This window comes from Durio zibethinus, chromosome 10 (genome assembly GCF_047325235.1).
Source record: "Durio zibethinus cultivar Kanyao isolate XHJ-2024 chromosome 10, ASM4732523v1, whole genome shotgun sequence".
NCBI classification, from domain to species: Eukaryota; Viridiplantae; Streptophyta; class Magnoliopsida; order Malvales; family Malvaceae; genus Durio; species Durio zibethinus.
In genome coordinates this window covers 14,194,028-14,217,083 of record NC_143171.1, presented here as the reverse complement: position 1 = coordinate 14,217,083, position 23,056 = coordinate 14,194,028, and the positions used below count along the sequence as shown (strand labels likewise).

General features: G+C 29.6%; 1 pseudogene; it reads left to right on the top strand.

The window, feature by feature from the left end:
- The first annotated feature begins 19,311 nt into the window (after positions 1–19,311).
- LOC111293326 (S-adenosylmethionine decarboxylase proenzyme-like) lies at positions 19,312–20,522 on the top strand (annotated as a pseudogene).
- The last annotated feature ends 2,534 nt before the right edge of the window (positions 20,523–23,056 follow it).

Sequence of the window (23,056 nt, the reverse complement as noted above, 5' to 3'; positions counted from 1 at the left end):
TTTACAACATGTTACTAAAAATTATTACAACATTTGAAATGAAGACACTTTTTCTTAACATATGAAATTTAACCTCTTAACACCTTTAATTGATCATGACCTTATATAAGGGTGGCTCATAAAACCCTATATCCAATCATGGTCCTATACAAAGATTGACTCATGACACAAAACATGTGACAATAATTTTTATCATCTCGAGAAAGTATTAATACGTCAAATTAGCTTGTATCGATTTTTACCCGTCTAAAGTCAAATCATCTCATTTTAATATTATTTTACATAAAATTCATTGATATTTCTTAATAATTTTCTCTCACCTCAAAATCCAAAAGTTATTATTGAAGTACCTACTTAGTCTTTTTTACTATAAAAGAATAAGTGCTTTAGTCCTTTTACCGTAATTTCGACTAATTTAGTCCTTTTACTTTTAAATTTGATAGCAAATAAAAACAATTGTTAACATTGTTTATCGAATCTATTAATTATTTTAATTATTTGAGGTGACACAGTTATGATCTTGCATGTAATATTTTGTTAACAAAACGGTGATGTGGAATCAGAGTAAAATTTTTAATGATGGTGTGGAATTTTAAAAATAAAACTTTTGAAAATATGGGTGACAAATGGCAAAAAAATCAATTTGTTAAAATATAAAGAATTGGCCATCAAAATTTTAAAATTTTTAATATTAAAAATTAAAAATTAAAAATATCTTAATTCTAAACTTTTGTTTTTTCTTCTTCATCTTTTCATTTTTTTTATTGTTTTTTTACATATCACCCATATTTTCAAAAATTTTATTTTTAAAATTCCATGTTAACATTTAAAAAATTGCTTTGATTCCACGTCATCATTTTGTCAACAAAATGTTATATGTAAGCATCATATATGTGCAACATAAACATAATTACTAGATTTCATAAACGAAGTCAACAATTGTCCTGATTTATTCTCAGTTTTAAAAGTAAAGGGTCTAAATTACTCCAAAATATGGTCAAGGGATAAAATTACACCTTACAGTCGAGGGGCTTGGTAAATACTTTGACTCAAAGCTATCGATTTCAAATTGATTATTTGTGTAATAGCATTTAAATATTTTTTAATTTAATTTTTTACAAAATTATAAGTATAAAAGAAGTTACAATTATAAGTATTACATCTTTATATAAAAATATGTTATAATTGTTTTTTGTTTCTAACAAAAATGAATTTTTTTGGTATCTGAGTGGTTGATTCTACAATAATTATTTTAAGTAGTATTACATACATTTATCTCATGCACTCATTTTGCACACTCATTTTTTATTTTAAGTATTCAAGGGAAAAATACTAAAATTCTTATAAGGTATGGTAGAATTTTGAAAACGTATATATCAAGTGAGTATGTAAAATGAGTGTATTATATTTTTTTCCATTTTTTCAAGTGCTTTCTTATCTTAAATTATTTTCAATTTTTTTAGCTGAAAAAAACTCACTCAACATGACAAAACTCAAACCCAAGTTTTCTAACAAAAGCGGTCTCTTTTCAATCTTTAGATCTTTGCAAAAATTAAGAAAATTAAAAAGAAGAAAAGAAGAAATGGCAAATACAAAGAGAGAAATGGTCAACAATGGAAATTGGCAAGCGTCCGATCCAAAGGAGGCGTCCCCAGCTGTACTAGTGGGATTATGCATTCTTTTGCCTTTATTTTTTTTTTTCTAAATAGTTTCATGGTAGCTGCTATGCACCTGTTTTAGGTTGCTTCTTGCTCGAGAAAAAAAAAAGACTCGACATTTGCCATAAAAAAATGATTGAATATATATATATTGCCAAACTGAATAGGATCGAGTTTAGAAATTCATATTTCCCATCATTTTTCTAAAAAAAAATAGTTTAAAGCCTCTATTTGTCACATTTTCTCAAGAATGAAAAGAACCTTTATCAAGAAAAAATAACAGCTAGATTTGAAAAAAAAAAGTTAAAAAAATACCTCTTGGGTTTGGTAAGTTAGAAATGTTATGACTTTTTTTTTTGAATCTATTAAAATTTAAATTCTAATTATTAAAATAAAAAATTTAATATTTTATCAACCGATGATTATGTGTAAAATAATATGAGAATGAAGGATGATTTGATTTTTAAATGTGCAAAAAAAAAAAATACAAATTGATATGGCATAATTATTTCATAAAGTTGTTTTTGCACCAACCCTCCCACTTTCACTACTATTTTAGTGTTTAGTAATATTTTTCTATTTCCTTTTACCTTTTATTTGGTTTTGAAGAATCTTATTTCTCTTACTTTATATTATATATATATATATACATATATATATATATATATATGAGGGGTTTTGTTGCTATCATTCTCATTTTTTACTATATAGGATTTTTTATGACTTAAATATAAAAAAGTTCTTAAACAGAAATTAAATAATTATTTAAATTTTTATCATTTTATTACAATAAATGAATATCTTAAATATTTATTTTCATACAATTAAGCACTGAAACATATTTTTTCACTTAATTGAGCTTTTGATTGAATAGAAACTCTTATTGTTGGTTAATTGATTTTCATTTGATAAAGGTTCAATTGGTGAAAATAAATGTTTAAAGATTTAATTGATTGTAATAAAATGATAGAGGCCTATATAATTCTTGAATTTTAGTTCAAAAGTATTTTTATAGGCTGAAAAGTGAAGAAAAAAAACCCTTCAAATATTAAAAAAAATTTAACTAAGTACTTATACTATTAGTGTGACTAAATAAGCCTCTAAACTCTTATTCTTTAGTATTTGAACCTTTCTAGGACATGTGGATAAAATGATTTTGTAAAAAATATACATGTAGACACAATGGTATACACATGGTAGAAAAATTATTAAAAAAAAAGAAAATTTAAAAAAAGGGAGGTCTAACAAAATTTTTTTATTAATTGCTTCTATGACAAAAAAATAATTATTAGCAAGAAAACACTATATATAAATTAATAAAAAGGAAATGTCTATATTTATATGAAAATTAATAAAAACAATTAATTATTTGATACCATGGTCAAAAATAATTTGTGAAAAGGAATATTTAAATGTAAAATTATTATTTATTAATAAAAAAATCTATATATAAAATAAATAAATAAGGAAATGTATATTTTTATAGAAATTAATAAAAATGATTAATTATTTGATAATAGGATAACAAATAATTAGTGAAAATGGAATATTTATATGTAAAATTAATAAAAAAAAGAAATGTTTATATTTATATAGAAAAATTACAAAAGTGATTTTAATTTCCTTTTTATTAATTTTCATATAAATATAGGCAAATTTTTATTAATTTTCCAAACACGTAATTTTTATTAATAAATAATAATAATTTATTATATTTATTAAAAATATAAGTGTTGACTTAAATTGATTAAAAGTTTTGAATTGACAAAACAAAAATTTTCCTAACTTGAATCAAACTCTTCTAATCTTAAATTAAACATTTTTCTAGCCTTCTATCTTGCCAAAATTATTTTAGGAACTAAAACAAGACAATTTCTTGAAACAAAATGGATTAAGGCATGTTTTGAGAGAAGGGATTGATCCCCTGAGGGTAGGGATCGATCACCTCCCTTACCAGATCGATCCCTTGGCCAAAAGGATCGATCCATTTTTCTTCCAGAAGCTAAACTTGTGGCATTTTGGTAAGAACCAATCAATCCCCTCCCTGTAAGGATCGATTGGTTAGGTTTTTATGCTTACCCAATCGATTCTTCCATTAAAAGGATCGATCACTTTTTTATACAGAATGTAAACTCGATTGAAAATCCACAAAATTGATTGATCTCCCTACATAAGAGATCGATCACCTAGGCATGGGATCAATCCCTCCTTTAAAGAGATCGATCAGTTCCTTATACAGAATGTTATCGTGATTTAAAATTTCATAAAAGGGATCAATCCCCTTATATAGAGGATCAATCACCTAAGGAATGGATCGATCAGGTACATTACCTAATCGATTGGTAAGTTTTTTCATGCATGATTTGGGCTATCTCATAACTGACCCAATCGATCCCCTACATGAAGGGATCGATCTTTTAATGCCCAGAAAGCCCCAACAGCTATGTTTTGTTTGAAATTTTTATAGGTTTGAAGCATTAAATGCAATGCAATAGCTATCAACTCCTTCTTACATATAAATGAAGGCTTCCACTACAGAACAAGAGTATGCACAGCTAAGAGAACTTATTGCAATTCACCAATAATCTTGTTCAAGTATTCAAAGCAGTTTAAAGGAAGAAAAGTGCAGAAAATCCTACTTATATTAGTTTTTCTCTAAATTTTCTTGTCAATATTGTTGTGTACTTTAAATTAGCAAACACCCAACCTTAGAGAGATTTTTTAAGTTTGCAAAACACTTTAAAAATTTTGTATTATGAGATTGTGAACTTAAGGGGGAGGATAACTCTTAAGAGTTTGTGGTGTTAATTATGTAAAGCTTGAAAAAGCTAAGTTGTATTTTTCAACACATAGTGGATTGAACTTTTGGTAAGTAAGGCTAAGGGAGAGGACGTGGGTGCCTAAAGAAAAGACTGAACCTCTATAAATCTTGGTGTCTAATTCTCTATCTCTATCTCTTGTTTACTTTCATTTATTGTGTTCATTTGCATAGATAATTTATTTTTACAAAATTTATGCTCATTATGGATTGATTTTTAAGAATTTTATTATCAACCAATTCACCCTCCCTTTTGGTTTATTTCAAGTCTTTAAGCTAACAATTGATATCAAAGTTAGTACTCTTTTTTATAGGTCTAACAACCTATGAGTGATCCTGAAAATGGCTCAAAGAAATATGGTGATCAATGTGGAATAATCATCCTCAAGCTACAATAAATACAGTGGGTAACAAGAGGTGTGTCTTATTACAAATGAAATAGTTGCAACATCTCTTAAAACTGAAGGCCATTTAATTGTAAGGCTCTTCTTTTTGTTGGTGACAACTACTCCTATTGGAAGACTAGGATAAAGTTATTTATTCAAGCCAATGATTATGAAGTTTGGAGGGTCATTCTAAATGGTCCTTAAATTCCAATGAAGATGATGGATGGTAGGGAGGTGATCAAGCAAGAGAGTGAATAGAATGTCAATGATATGAAGATGGCTCAACTCAATGCCAAAACAATGCATAAAATTTTTTGTGCATTGAGGCCTAATGAGTACAATAGAGTTTTTTTGTGTGAAAATGCAAAGAAAATTTAGGATAAGTTAGCTGTCGCTTATGAAGGTACAAATCAAGTGAAAAAGATAAAAATTGGCATGCTCACTTATGATTATGAGTTATTTAAGATGAAATCAAATAAAACCATTAGTGAAATCTCAAACCACTTCATCGACATCATTAATAGTTTGAAGGCTCTTGGGAAGACTTACTCAAATGTGGAAATGGTGAAAAAAAAATTTTCATAGTTTACCAAAGAGCTGGAAAGCTAAAGTGACAGCCATTGAAGAGCCCAAAGATCCTCACATACTTTCTTTGGATGAACTAATAGGTTCTCTCCTTACCTATGAGATGAAGCTTAAAAGAGGATAAGAACCAAACAAAAAAGGTGGCATTACTTTAAATTCTACCTTTCAAGAAGATGAAAAAAATCTTGGACAGGAAAAAGATGATGAAGATGAATAGATGGCCATGTTTGTAAAAAGATTCAAGAAGTTCATGAGGATAAATAAGTTTTTAAGTAGAAGGAGACCACAAAGGGAAATGATTAAAGGAGAATCAAGTAAAAGAGAAAGGGATCGAATTATTTGCTATGAATGTAATAAATCGGGTCATATTAAATTTGATTTTTCTTTGTAAAAGAAACAAAACATGACAAAGCCAAAGAAGAAAGCAATGGTTGCAACATGGAGTGATAGTGACTTTTTCAATGATAAATCAAATGAAAAAGAAGTAGCCAATCTATGTCTCATGGCTCTTGATGAGCCCAAGGTAACTTCTAACCCATATGATTTAAATTCATACACATTTGATGAACTGTAAGATGCTTATGATGAATTAGTCATAGAATTTGAGAACATAAATATGAAATATAAAAAAAATGATTTCTAAGTTGAAACTAGAAAATGAACTCTTAACTAAAGCAAAGGATGACTTAGAAAAGGAAATTGAGCTCTTAAAGTTGAATGTCAATAATTTGACTAAGAAAAATGAAAATTTGCATAACTCATTTTCTAGATTTTATATGGGACATCAAAAGCTTAATGACATGCTTGAAACACAAAGAACATTCTTTGATAAAGATGGATTAGGCTATAATAGTTGCAACAAAGAGACTCATTTAAAGAATATCCTTATTAAGCTAAATGATTCATCTAGCATATGTGCATATTGTCATAAATTGGGTCATTCTATACAATATTGTTCCTTTAAGAAAGTCACTTATAGAAGTAAGCTCATTAGGAGAGTGTGGATTCCAAAAAGAGTTAGCACATCTCAAGGTAAGAATACTAAAATGAAGTGGATTCCAAAAGGCACAAAAATTGTTAGTACTAACACTCAAGGACTTAAGAAAGTTTGGGTTCCCAAAACAAAAATTTAATTATTTTTTATAGGTGGATGAGAATTGCTACAAAGCAAATTCAAGGAAGAACAATCTATGATACCTTGATAGTGGATGCTCAATACATATGACTGGAGATAAGACTCTTTTTAAGGAGTTAAAAGCTAAAAGTAGAAGAGATGTTACATTTAGTGACAACTCTAAAGGCCAAATTGAAGGGATTGGCTCCATTGATAACAATTCTTCTACTACTATTGAAAATGTTTTACTTATAAAAGGACTCAAGCATAACTTACTTAGTACTAGTCAATTATGTGACAAAAGACTTAGAGTTGTGTTTGAATCTATGTGCTGTCAAATGATTGATATCAAAACCAACAAACTTGTTTTTGTTAGACATCATCAATGAAATATTTATGTAGTGCATCTAAATGATCTTTCCTCTAAGAATGATTTTTTTATGGCTTAAAAAGAAAATGAAAGTTGGATTTGGCATAGAAGACTTGGACATGCAAGTATGCATGTAATTTCAAAACGTTCGTAAAATGATTTGGTTGTTAGTTTGCCAAAATTGAAATATGAAAATGGCAAGGTTTGTGATGCATGTGCTTAAAGAAAACATAGAAAAGTCTCTTTCAAACCTAAAAATTGTATTTTAACTACTAGACCTCTTCATCTATTTCATATTGATCTTTTTGGTCCTACTAGGACAATGAGTCTTGATGAAAAACAATATGGGTTTGTTATTATTAATGACTTTACTAGATTCACATGGGTTCTCTTTTTACATTCAAAGAATGAAGCTTTGGAAAAAATTATCACTTTTAGCAGACAAATACAAAATGAGAAAGGCTATTCAATTTCTTGTATTAGAAGTGATCATGGAAAAGAATTTGAAAATCTTAGCTTTAATGTGTTTTGTAATGAAAATGGTATTAGCCATAATTTTTTTGCTCCTAAAACTCATCAACAAAATGGAGTGGTAGAAAAAAGAAACAGGACTTTAGAAAAAATTGCTAAAACCATGCTTTGTAAAAATAATTTACCTAGATATTTTTGGGCGGAAGCCATAAATACCTCTTGTTATATTATAAATAGAGCTATGATTAGGTCAATTTTGAAAAAAACTCCTTATGAACTTTTTAAAGGAAAAAGGCCTAACATAAGTTATTTTCATCCTTTTGGTTGCAAATGTTTTGTTTTAAACAATGAAAAAGATGATCGTGGAAAATTTGATGCAAAAAGTGATGAAGGCATTTTCCTAGGATATTCTTTGAATTCAAAAGCCTATAGAATCTTTAATAAAAGAACATTAGTGGTTGAAGAGTCTATACATGTTATCTTTGATGAATCTAATCCACCTCTGAGAAAGGTGCCTCTTGATGATGATGTAGGTATACTTCAAGAAAATATCAATGATGCATCACTTGGCATTGAGGAGAACATTCAAAAAGAAGATGATGAGTTTCTAGAGGAGCCACAACGTATAGAGAAAGAGCCAAATCACCATAGAAAAAGGAGATATGTCAAAAATAATAAGATTATTGGTGATCCAACTCAAAGGGTAAGAACTAGATCTTCTTATAATGTGTGTAATTATGTTGCTTTCCTATCTCATATTGAACCCAAGAATATAGATGAAACCTTAGGAGATGATCATTGGATATTGGCCATGCAAGAGGAATTGAATCAATTTGAAAGAAGCCAAGTGTGGAATCTTGTACCTAGGCCTAGTGATCATCCCATTATAGGCATCAAATGGGTTTTTAGGAAAAAAATGGATGAGCATGGCAATGTTGTTAGAAGCAAAGCTAGGTTGGTAGCTCAAAGATATAGTTAAGAAGAAAGAATTGATTATGATGAAACCTATCCCTCGATTGCAAGGTTAGAAGACATTACAATGTTGCTTGCATTTGCATGTTTCAAAATTTTCAAACTTTTTCAAATGGATGTTAAGAGTGTATTTCTAAATGATTTTATAAATGAAGAGGTGTATGTAGAGCAATCTCCTGGTTTTGAAAATCCTAAATTTTCAAATCATGTTTATAAATTGACAAAAGCTTTATATGGTTTAAAACAAGCTCCTAGAACTTGATATGAAAGATTATCAAAATTTTTAATTGAAAATAGTTTTAATAGAGAGAAGGTTGATACTACACTTTTTTATTAAAATAAAAGGAAAGGACATTCTCATAGTGTAGGTTTATGTTGATGATATAATATTTGGTGCTACTAATGAAGTTCTTTGTTAAGAATTTGCTAAGACTATGCAAGGTGAATTTGAAATAAGTATAATGGGAGAACTTACATTCTTCTTAGGATTACAAGTAAAGCAAACAAAAGATGGTACCTTCATCAATCAAGCCAAATACATTAAGGATTTGCTCATAAGGTTTGGATTGGAAGAATCACAGCCTTGCTCAACACCTATGAGCACTTTAACAAAACTTGACAAAGATGAAGAAGGTAAATGTGTTGATTCTAAATTATATAGGTTTATGATTGGTTCATTGTTATATCTTACTGCAAGTAGACTAGATATAATGTTAGTGTATGTTTATGTGCTAGATTTCAATCATCACCTAGAGAATCACATTTATCTACTATCAAAAAAAATTTTAGATACCTTAAGGACATTCCTAATCTAAGATTATGATATCCAAAAGGTTCATCTTTTACTTTACATACCTATTATGATGCGAATTTTGGTGGTTGTAAAATTGATAGAAAGAGCACTTCCGGTACTTGTTAATTGTTTGGGAATATACTCATACCATGGTTCTCCAAGAAATAAAATAATGTTACTTAATCTACAACCGAAGCTGAATATGTAACTATCGGTAGTTGTTGTGCTCAAGTTTTGTGGATTAAGCAACAATTGGAGGATTTTGGATTACCATGGATCATATTCCCATTAAATGTGATAATACTAGTGCCATAAATCTCACTAAAAATCCAATTCAACAATCTAGAACCACGCATATTGAAATTCGACATCACTTTATTAGAGATCATGTTTAAAAATGTGATATTGTGCTTGAATATGTTGATACCTTGCATCAATTAGCTGATATTTTCACAAAACATCTTGATAAGGATAGATTTTATATAATTAGAGGTGATATTGGTATGATGAATGCTCCTTGAAATGAATTTTTTGATGGTATGATGAATGTTGCTTCCATGATTGATCAAATTTATGTTTATCTTGGTTTTTTTTAAATTATTTTGTGTATGATTGCATGATGCATATTTCATTGTTCATGGTTTTTATTTTTAAAAAAATTCTACAGCCAAAATCGATCGATCCCCCTTGGATCGGATCAATCAGCTCTCTATCCAGTAGCCAAACTTAGTGGAAAATATGAAGAACTGATTAATCCCCCTTTATAATCGATCAATCAGTTCAACGCAAAACTATGCCTGATCGATCCCCTTTCATAACCGATCAATCGGGTCATGTATAATTGGCACTATGTGTATCATTTTGGCTTGTCAAAATTGGGTCCTTCCTTCTTGGCCAATCATTTTAGCCCTCTCATTTGTTCTTCTTCTTCCCCAAACTCCTTCTCTTCAAACCCTAGGAATTCTTACCTCATTCTCACTTAAAATTGATCACTCTTAACTAAAATATTTTCAAATTGCTTCATTTCTTATTAGTTTCTTGCAAAAATCATCTTTAAAAATCATCAAATCACATAAAAAATCTTTCCTTATTCTTCTCATTCTAGAAAATTGATCTCCTTTTTTAACTACCACATCACTCATCCTCCTTGCCTCTCTCAAACATATTCTACTACCTATCATCTACAATCACCAATTCTCTCATCAATTTCACACAAGCCTACCTATTTCATTGTCCCATTATTTTCATGGCTTCAAAGACTAAAGTAAGTACCAAAAAGAAAGAATCCCCCAAGGGAGTCTTCTAGTTCATCAACGAGGCCTTCATTCAATCAAAATTTTACTAATCCTGATGCTAAGGAAAGGTATGAGACAAATTTTGCTCATAGAGAAGTCAAGCATGGAAGGGTAATTTCTGTTGAATTCCTATAATCTATTGAATTCCCTTATTTACTTGTCTTTGAGAGATTTGGGTGGATGAACTACTTGTGTATGGCTGAAATTTTGTTTGAGAATCTAGTGAAAGTGTTCTATAGTAATACTAGTTGCATTGAAATTGGTCATGTAGATATTATCCTGATAGATTTAAAACCTATGTGATGGGCAAATAAATTATGGTTACTAAGCAATTGCTAGCTGAAGTATTCATGCTAGATGATGAGGGAGACCAATACTAGGTGTGACATGTTGAAACTAGCTCAAGACATTTAGAAATGACAATTTAAGAGTTGCTCCTACTCAAGCCACTAGGTTTTCAATACATGATAGGTTATTACACCTTATTGTCACTCATGTATTGGCACCTTTTTCACTCAATACTCAACCATTAGAAAACAAGATTATTGATGGATGTACAAGATTAAACACTAAGAAAAACCCAATTTGGTACATTTCATTTTTAGTGATATGATGAGGGTAGTGCAAAACAGAGACTACACTTTAGTATATGAGTTTGCAATCAATAATCTTTTAAGGAAATTGGACATTAATACTATAGGTGATAAAAAGATGGTGTTCAATGATCCATTTAGTGTTTTTTGTGCTCTTACTCTGCATAGTATCGGATATGTTCAAAATACAGTAGGTATATAGGTTAGAAAAATTGATATTGGGGCTGTACAAAAAAAGGGTAAAGAGCATGAAGTATTAGATATACCTGATGCACCTCAAGGTGAACCCTTTACCCTACCATTTGATACCCAAAAAGCTTTAGAGATGCTTATGCTTCAGATGAATAGTCTCCATTCAGTGGTTGGGATTATGAATACTCGATTAAAAAATATGGAAGTGACTTAAAATGAGCTAGTCTCCCAAGTTCGCCAAGTTAGAGTTGACATTGAACTCATCCAATCTGCACACCAACAAATGGGATAGCATCCACCTCATTTTCCTCATTCTCCACCTCCTCCTTAATAAGCCATTCCAATGCCAATTCCTCACATGTTTTCCCACATCTTTCCTTTTATGTTGTAATTATCAAACTTTGGTACTTGATGTTTACATTAATGAAATCTATATTTCATTTTCATTATAATATTTGCTTGTGAACTTGTGGCTTGTGGTACTAGTATATTGCTTGATGATTGGTATAAACTTAGGTTGTCAAAATGAGTTAGTATGACCTTGAATTGATTGCTATCCCCCTTTGATTGATTTCATCCTTTTTGCTATGACAAAAAGAGAGAGAGGGAATGGTATGAAAAATTTTCATTTGATTGATGATTTTGATGGTATGAACAAATTGATCTTGATGGTATTGATGATCTTGATGGTATGAATAAATTTCCACTTGATGATATTGACATTGTTTTTGTTCTTAGTTGTTTTAAAATCTCTTAAATTTTTTTCATACTTAAATTCAAGGGGAGCTTGTTTTTCAAATGAAAAAAATGTTTTTAAGCAAAATTTTCACTAGGTTTTGTCATATAAAAAAGGGGGAGATTATTGGCTTTGAATTGATTAAAAGTTTTGAATTGACAAAACAAAAATTTGTCTAACTTGAATCAAACTCTTCTAATCTTAAATTGAACATTTTTCCAGCCTTCTATCTTGCCAAAATTGATTTAGGAACTAAAACAAGACAATTTCTCAAAACAAAATGGATTAAGGCATGTTTTGATAGATGGGATCGATCTCCTAAGGGAAGGGATCAATCCCCTGCCTTATCAGATTGATCCCCTGGCCAAAAGGATCGATCTATTTTTTTTCTAAAAGCTAAAATTATGGCATTTTGTCAAGAACCAATCGATCCCCTGCCTATAGGGATCGATTGGTTAGGGTTTTATGCTTACCCGATCGATCCTTCTATTGAAAGGATCGATCACTTTTTTATATAGAATGTAAACTCAGTTGAAAATCCATAAAAAGGTTCGATCCTCCCACATAGGGGATTGATCACCTAGGCATGGGATTGATCCCTCTCTTAAAGGGATCAATCGGTTCCTTATACAGAATGCTATCATGGTTTAAAATTTCACAAAAAGGATCGATCCCCCCATATAGGGGATCGATCACCCAAGGAATGGATCGATCTGGTACACTACTTGATCGATTGGGTGAGCTTTTTTATGCACGATTTGGTCTATCTCATAACATGAGGGGATCGATCCTTTACATGAGGGGATTAATCCCCTAATGCCTAGAAAGCCTCAACTGCTATTTTTGGTCTAAAATTTTTTCAGGTTTGAATAATTAAATGCAATGCAACGGCTATCAACTCCTTCTTACATATAAATGAAGGCTCCCACTACAGAACAAGAGTATACACAGCTAAAAAAACTTATTGCCATTCACCAACCATTTTGTTCAAGCATTTAAAGTGGTTCAAAGAAAGAAAAGTGCAGAAAATCCTACTTATATCAGTTTTTCTCTAAATTTTCTTGTCAATATTGTTGTGTATTTCAAATTAGCAAACACCCAACCTTAGAGAAATTCTTTAAGTTTGCAAAACACTTCAAAAATTTTGTATTGTGAGATTGTGAGCTTAAGGGGGAGGATAACCCTTAAGAGTTTGTGGTGTTGATTGTGTAAAGCTTTAAAAAGCTAATTGTATTTTTCAACACATAGTGGATTGAATTCCTTGGCAAGTGAGGCTAAGGGAGAGGACATAGGTGCCAAAGAAAGGACCAAAACTCTATAAATCTTGTTGTCTAATTCTCTATCTCTATCTCTTGTTTACTTTCATTATTGTGTTCATTTGCATAGATAATTTGTTTTTACAGAATTTTGTGCTCATTAAGGATTGATTTTTGAAAATTTTATTATCAACTTATTCACCCCCCTCTTGGTTTATTTCAAGTCTTTGAGCTAACAATAAGTACATCCAAATATTTATTATTTGATACCTTGATCGAAATTAATTATTAAGAGAGAAATGTCTAAATATAAAATTAAAAAAACTTTACTTTTATTACCTCCAATTTACATGGTTTTTAGCAAAAAAAAAAATTTACATATGTGTTAAGGTAATTATACATCTTATTTGGTTAAATGTACATATATTTTAGTTAATTAAAAATAAGAGTTGAGAGACTTATTTTAAATGTATAACAGTGTAGGGGCTTAGTTAAATTTTTTTAATACTTGGAGGACATTTTTCATATTTTAGCCCATATATGTGAGTGTGCATGTAATAGAATCAAATGTACATTAATTGTTCGACTATATATATATATTTGAAAAAAAAGAAAGCATCTATGGTACTTGATTAACAACATAAGAGCTAAAACATGTAATTGTAAATGAAATCATATTACATATTGCTTAGAAGTTATATGCACAGTAAATTCTTCTTTAGTATTTCCATTATTTGTTCAAACTAAAAAAGATAGGTGATTACCCTAAAACTTGAACCTTGAATCTTATGAATAGAATTTAAACAAGGGTTTGTCTTATCTAATATAAGATTTTATCTAGCAAATTAAAAATAAAAAAATGAATTTATAAAAAATTTACCTCAACACTATGGCTAGGTTCTTAATATGTACAAGTGCTTAAAAATATGTAAATGTAAATAAAATCATATGTATAGAGGTCTTCATTTACGTGTATACTTCAAAAAAAAATGAAAGGATTTTCCACAACCAAGTACTTAGGGGGTTCTTAATATGCATAAGAGCTAAAATATGTACTTCATGGGATAAAACTTTTCGAGATAAAATTCAAATTTATTATTTTACTAAAGATAATGAACCAAATTTATGACTCAGCTTTCAACAAATACAATTTTACTACTTAATTTTTTATTTAATTAAAAATATCACAAATAAAAAATTTTCTAAATTATTTTTTCACAAAATATTATTTTTACTATTTTTTAAATCATTTTTAGTCAACTTAAAAAAAAATAATGATCAAAATTATAACATTTAAAATGAATTATAAAGTTGATCTATTAACTTAAGTATAATTCTAAATTTAAACTTTATCTTTAATTTTTTTAAATATGTGTTAAAGGCGCAAAATATTTCTAAATTTACTACTTAATTTTTTATTTAATTAAAAATATCACAAATAAAAAATTTTATAAATTATTTTTTCACAAAATATTATTTTTACTATTTTTTTAATATTTTTAGTCAACTTAAAAAAAAAATAATGATCAAAATTATAACATTTAAAATGAATTATAAAGTTGATCTATTAAGTTAAGTATAATTCTAAATTTAAACTTTATCTTTAATTTCTTTAAATATGTGTTAAAGGCACAAAAACACGCATGTTATCATACATGCAGTTGGTTAATCGTATATATCGTTGTATTTAAACATTTGTTTCCACTTTAATTTTTAATCTAATGGATTGATGACAAGAGACAAGTGACCAAGAAGTAAGAATCTATTTGGTACCAAGGAGTATGGCTAGAAAATCTATCCAAACCAATCAATCAGAAAGTAATACTTGAAATTAAGAAAGAAAGCTAACAGATAGTTGCAAGGAGTATTTATTAAAGTAGGAGATTGATGAAGCATATTCAACAATGACAAAATAGCATGTGGTGAGAGGAGATTTTTTCTTTGACTAAGCAGACAACTGGAGTTTTTTCCAACAACAAGATTTTTTAAAATCTTTATTCCTTAACAAGGGTACTTTTAAACTTATTTCTTTAAGAAAGGTATTTATGCCATGTTAATAACATGTCAGCTCTATATCATATTTTTTAAATAACAATTTAAATAAAAAATATATTTTTAAAAATTGAAACATTAAACATGTAAGTTTTTTTTTTAACTAAATTATAATCTCTTATAAACCCTAAATCTATTTTTTCCCTACATTTTACTTTTTTTATTAAACACAGTTTTCTCTACAAAATTTTGGAGCACAAAGGTTTGTGAAAGGAATTATATTTAGCAGTATTGTTCTTGATCTCAAAATTTTTTTTGATTCTATAAGAATCCTAAACCTTGTAGTTATGGCATTGAATTGTAATATAATCTCCATGTTAATTAGGCAAGCAAAATTAGTAGAATTCATACCAGTAGGCTTTTTTTTTACATGTATAGACCATAATTTATTAGGTCATTTTAATTTAGAATCTTTTTGTTATCAATTTTTTTTCTTAACGGAAAGAAAATTTTTTGTCATTATTGTATCATTCTCTTTTTTTTTTTTGTTTTTGGTAAGAGTTTCATACATTTTGATGAACTTAGAATTTAAACTTGAGCTAAGATAAACCATATAATTAATGACATATTTGCTTATGTTGTTTTCTCCATGATCAGGCCATACAGGGCTTAAGACTAGAGTTTAATATTTCATAAAGTTTACAATGAGCATTAATCAACATGTGAATATTGCTTGTTCATGGACCTTTTTCATAAATCAATGAAAAATCATAATTTTAGCTTATATTTTTGTTTACAATTTCTAATTATAGGTAGAATCTCTAGTCAAAGATATATGCAATACAACTTCAATTGCATTGTTTGAATTAAAAGTAAGTTGATTTTAAATTTTTTACATTGTAAATAGGTTGGCAAAGTGAATGGCTTTTCTACTTGAATTGTTTACTTTTGTATCCAAAGCAATTGCAGATGAAATATTTATATATTATTGAATTCTTATTATTTATGATATTGAGCTAATAATTACTTTTTATGATTTCAATGCTAGTTGGTAATGTCTAGAAGAGAAATTCCAATTTTTTGTTATTAGAATGGTAGCTTCATTGAAAGATCAGATGGTTTATGTTATGATGGTGCTTTTTTAAAAGAAATTAAACTAAAGCAAAAAATAAAATTCAACACATTGATGGATAAGATGTATAGTATTATAGGATTTGATAGAGAATGAGCACAACTAAATTTGGTTTGTTGGTATCCAACAATAGTGCAATCATCAATGATTAAATATATTCGTTTACCTATCATGGATGATGCCAATGTAGATATCATGTTGAAAATTCCATCTATTCATCCATCTATTTGCAATGTTAAATTGTATTTGAAAGTGGAATGAATTTTTATTAAACCTGCCGAATATAAGGGTTAATCTATAAGTTTTGTTCCATTGGCTCAATTGCCAACACAAGACAATGACACTTCGTTGGATCATGCTAATGCCCACCAAGCTAATCATCCAATTTTGCCAAGTGGTAGTGAACCTACCTTGGAAAGGCAAGTATCAATCATAGGTAATATTTTTGGATTCTAAAATTACAAAAGTATTAGCCAATATGACAAAGATACAAGTGTAAGTATAACTGCAGTGGAACAATTGGTTTATTCTGAATCAACGATATATTTAGGGATATGAATGTGAATAATGAAATACTTGAAGAAAAAAATGAGGAACATGAAGAACAAGAAGATTTTGAAGATGTCAACCCAGAAGCTAATAGTACCACTATAGAGGTGCCACTTTATGAGCCAAACATGCCATTCTTCACCAATATTGATCAAGTTGATGATGCTATTACTAGTAATTGGACACCACAAAGCTGAAGTTTTGCTTGGAATCCTGATCTTGAGTTGAGGAAAGATTTAATTTTCCAAGATAAGGTAAAATTGAAAAGAGCTGTACAATTGTAATCCATCAAGAGACACCAAAAGTATGAAGTGGTGGAAATAAAAAAAAAAAAGATATGGTTGTTAAGGTGTAAAAGACATCGAAAAAGTGGATGCAAATGAAAGGTTTATGGGTACAATGTAAAAGCATGGACTTTTTGAGATTACTCAATATGATGGCTCTCATACATGTGTCTACCCAAGGTTGAGTTGTGATCACCCACAACTAGACTCAAATTTGTTAGCATATGAGATTGAAAGCCAAGTGAAAGTTGAACCTTCGATTACAGTTGCAGCTCTGAATGCTAAGGTAAGAGACAAATTTTCTTATAATGTTTCATACAAGAAGACATGGCATGCAAAATAAAAGGCCATTACAAATATTTTTGGTGATTGGGACACATTTTATAAGGTATTACCTAAATTTATTGTTGCACTTGAAAAGTATAATAGAATGATTGTTATATGGTAATTTGAGCAGTTGCGTGATTCGACTATTAGAGTATTCGGACTATTCTACTATGTTTTTTGGGCTTTTCTACCTTCCATTGAAGGGTTCAAGTATTGTAGACCAATTATAAGTATCGATGCTACTTATTTGTATGAAAGATATAAAGGTAAAATGCTTATTGCAATGGGAGTTGATGCTAATAACCAATTTTTGCCTTTTGCATTTGCTATTGCTGATGAAGAATCTTTTGATAGTTAGAGATGGTTTTTTACTTGCATTAAAGAGAAGGTGACTCAACGAAAAAAGATTTGTTTGATATCTGATCGTTATTACGGTATTTGTGCAGAAGTGAATGAGCTTGGCTCTTGATGGTAAGAACCATGGGCTTATCATTGATTTTGCTTATGACATATATGCAGTAATTTCAATGATAAGTTTCATAATAAAAACTTGAAAATACTTGTGTATAGAGCCAAAAATGCACATCAGTTATGAAAGTTTGATACCATAATGAAAAAGATAGAAAAGATTAATCCTGAAGCTTGAAAATGGTTAGATGAGATGCTAGTGCAACAATGGGCATTGGCACATGATGGTGGTCAACATTATAGAATAATGACAACTAATTTATCTGAGGTGTTCAATAGTAGGGGCTCGAAATTTACCTATCACAGCAAGTGTGCAATTAACCTTTTATTGATTGGTTAATTTTTTTAGCACTAGGTGGGGCTTTGCAGGAATTGGCAAAAAAAGACTTGTACTCTTTCATGTTACAGCTAAACTTCAAGGTTATCTGGCAAAGGCCAACACACATGATCTTGTTCCATTTGATATACAAAAAAAAGTGTTTGAAGTGGTAACTGCATCTTATGGTGAGAGAATGCAATAAGGTTATAACAAATAAGTTGTTCAACTCGATAAAAGAACATGTACATATGGAAAATGGCAAATTTATAAGTTTTCCTGTTCACATCTGATGGTTGTAAGTGGAAGGTTGGCATTTGACAGTTGGCAATATATAGAAAAGTATTATTCGATTGAACAATATTCTCAAACTTGGGCACCTAAGTTTAATCTAATCCCTCATGAAGCTTATTGGCCAAAGCCTAATATCCCGTAATTATTACCAAATCTTGATTGTAGATGTTCAAAAAAAAGTCAACCATAGCCTACATGAATTAGAATTGAGATGGATATCAATGAAGGTCGAACAACAATTTATTGCGAACTTTGTAAACAACCGAGCCATGATCATAGGCCATGCCAAATGAAAAGACATAAAGATTCAAATACAGTTGTAGTTTAATATGAAATATAAGGTATTTCTTATTCTTTTTCATTTAAGTTTATGGAAGACGTAATTTGATAACTTGTTTCTTCGAGGAATCTACCAGCACCTTATATTTCTCACACCCCATTTATAAATTTTCAATTTTTTCAATTTTTGCTTGTATCTCTGCTTCTATTTTCAATGCTAAAATTTTCAACAATGGATCTTTGAGACCAGACTTTCTATTTTTTACTCCAATTTCATAGATTGATAAAAGGAATTCATTTGTCTAATGGTGGGAAATAATGCATATTCATGAGTAATATTCTTTTTCTTCTCAAGTTAAAAATTATTTAATACATATTTTTTTTCAAATGTATATAGGGTTACCAAGAATTCTAAGATGGAATGATTACAGATGGCATATCCAAGTAGTTTTGTTGAGCAAGCGTACTACTTTTATTTTTAAGACATGAACTTGTTCATTTCATAGTTTCATAAAGGTTTTATGATTTTGTTTTCAATTTACTAGTGTTCTCTTTTAATTATATTACAAAAATGTTGGTTATTTTGTAATTTGATTGGTTTCAACATAATTTTTTTAGAGTAAGGAGCGTAAAATATTTAAAATCTTTTAGCCTAAATAATTATCAACTTCCCATTATTCAACTGCAAATATGTGCTTGATTCAATGAAAATTGAATATTTTTATTACCCAAAACAGAATAGGGAAGCTCTAATACAAAGTTAATAGCTACAATATCAACAAACAAATGAATATAAAAGAGAAAAAATTACATTTTGAATAGTCTTTCACAAAGTCCTTATTTATAGATCCCTATTGACTAAGTCACAAGAAATCCCAATGACAATTGTAAGTCTCTACCTAATATTCTTTGCAATTGATCTTGATGGAGCAGTATCTGTATAACTGATTTTGCCATAAATTTTGTAAGGTATACTTGTGGGAGTTTTATCTTCCCTAGTGCTTAGCCTTATTCTCATCGTAACTTCTCTAAAGAAGTTACTATCTTTGATAACTATTTTGGGAAGCTTGGCACTAGCAGTAAGGCTTATATAATGGGTGGAGTATATAATGGGTGGACTCAATAAACAAAAATGGCATGTGTACTATGAATTTGCAGAATCAGTTATCACCAGTGGTCCTATTTACATTGTAGATATGTGCTTGACTAGTTTAGATAGGGAAATGGCTTTAGTTTTCTAAAAAGATCGATCAAGCTCGGTAGTTCTGATGATCATTAAATCTGGCATAAAGAAGATCCTTCCAGATTCTAAGATATGTGATTTTGAGTTTGATCCCTGTGTTTATTCAATGAATGCAATTAAAAGGGCTGTAATTTCTACCATTCATGTTACACTAGAAGATGGGTTTAGTTATGCAAGCTGTGAAGTTGTGGCTATGATTTGAAAAGTTTGAATCTGAAACAGTTGGTGAACAGAGATAGTATTCCATATAGATTCAACAGGGATAGTATATGCAAATATAAAACAATGTATAATGGAGAGGTTTTGACCATATATCATCACTTCAGTAGTAATGTTAATCATGAAGCAACACTATCCTACCTACCAAGCACAAAGCAATGGAGTTTTTTCCTACACTAAGATAGAATAGAATCTTTATTCCCTAGTAAAAGCATTTTTAATCTTATTTCCTTAATAAAGGTATTTTATGACACATCACCATTTTGATTTTTTTCTTTTTCATTTTCATTGTTGCTCATATCTCTCTATAACAAAAATGAAAATCTTTTATAAAAAATGGAAATTAAAAAAAAAAACTTTAAAACTCATATATTTTTAAACAGTGTTAATTCACTCATTGAGAATAAACTCATTTTCTATTTAGAAAACAAACTTAAAAGAAGCTCTGTAAATTTTGATGGGGTTATATTTTGGAGTTGAACTGTAGAACAAAGAAGGGTACAGAATATTAAAAAAGTATTTGATACAATAATACAATAAAAAAATGTTGAAACTAAATTTTATTTAAAATGAATAGCATGAATGTAATCTATCCATATATAAGCAAAATTTGAAAACAAAGGTTCAATAAAGTAGAACGTTTGCCTGACAAACTTTTTAGGAACTGCATAACGATCCAACTAACAGTCATTTGCTGACTCAACAATCACATTATAAAGTCTTTGAAGTTCTCTTGAACTGCCTACCTACAACAATACTGTCACTCTGTTAGAATAACTTCACAACCCCATACCTCAAAATTGCCAAACACAATTTCGGTAGAACCCACTTAATCACAAAGTTTTCATATAGTCACAAAGCAAATCAAGTGCAATTCCCATTCAACTTTTAGCTTGTGTACATAATTTCATGAATGTGAAGCTGTATTCAAAGTTGTGCATTACTTTCGATTAATGAAAGGTCAGTTCACACAAACAACATCTAAAATAACATCGACTATAATACCCTTTTTTGATAAAAAGAAAGGCTACCCCGTCAAATCATCCCCTAAAGCAGATCATTCTCAATCCCATGTTCGAATAATAGAGTTGAGCCTTAAACAACATATGCTTGAGTATGCATTGGAAATTCTTGCAAATTAATTGATTTTTTTAAAATGGCACAATGGAAACAATAGCAAATATACCAAAAAAAAACAAGATATAGTAATGAGTCAAAGTCAAAGTAAGAGTAGTACCAATTATGGAGGATGATTCCCCATTCTGTAGTCAGGATTTGCCTTGCCCACTAGGACTATGCTCTCTTGAGTGCCAACCATATTTCTTCCTAGAACTCAATTTCCCTGAACTCGACCACTATTGCCACTGCCACCACTGCAATTTGAACCTTCAAACTTGGACAAGTCACACTTTTTTCCCTTCAAAAATTGAAAAAACTCTCTTACAGCGGAAGGCTATAGTCGGTTTTCATATGATTCAACCCCAAGGAAAAGGTTAGTAAGGAGACACAGAAAGTTCATTCTTGGCATCAGCTTCTTGAGAGGTAGAAGAATAGAGCAACTGGGGTTTGAGGTTTTGTTTTAATTTGTTTAGTTTTGACATATTTTTCTTATTGATGTGGAAATTTTTTAATTTTATAAAAAATGACATGGAAATGATGTGGGTTGGACAACCTTATTTAGAGAAACAAGTTTAAAATAACTCTCATTAAAGAATAAAGATTTTGAAGGACACCATCTTAGGAAAAAACCCCTGACAACTGAGCAGCCAACGGGCAGATTATGTGGCAATTATCAGTTGATACAAAGCATTCCAAGTACAACAAGGAGGAGCAACTCAAATACCATTTAGCCTAAATCATAGCAGAGAATTTGGAAATTAATGATGGAATTATTTGGTAATTCTTATTTTGCAAGCATAAGTGGTTAGTTGGCCAAAATTTCAATTGCGAAGTTCCTGACTTCCAGCAAATTATATGAAGCATAATTATGATTGACAGACTGGCTATAAAAAAGAGGAGACGCCACTCATTTTACAGACATAATACATCTCAAACGTAGTTCCAGCAGTTCATTTTATCCAAAGCCCTTTCCTTTCTATCTTTAGCTTCCATAACTTTTTCATGTCTTAAGCTCTTAGTCTTAGTAAGCATTCCAACAAATTTTATCTTGACAATCAGATTTTATGTTATTTATTGATTATTTTAATCTCAATGAGCTATCGATAAATTAATCAAACAGCGCAGCGAACATATTGACTTCATTTTTGAGCAATTTCTTCTGTTTAATATTCATTCATTTGAGCAATATATCTACTTTAGTTTTCATTTTTTTTTTTATGATTCTATCTGAATCTGTTTTTGTGATATTTTCTATTACTTATTTTTTATGTTTTAATTAAGCAGGAAGCCCTGACTAATGCCACAAATTGTTTTATCTATTTTACCTAAAGTGTTCTTGAATCATGTTTGTATCCTTCCAAAGCCACATATTATTTTGATGATGCTTCATTTTCTTTCTTTAATATATGCATTATTAACGCATGCATGTTTCTTCTTTTTATATGCACTTTCGGGACTTTTTAGGTATGAAAAGAGGATAAAGAAATTATTATTCCAGAAAAAGAGGATGGTCATCATCTTTTGCTTTATTTATTTGTTTATTTTATTTTACTATTATTTTCTGTAAAGCAAACACTTGTTTTGCATCCCACCAT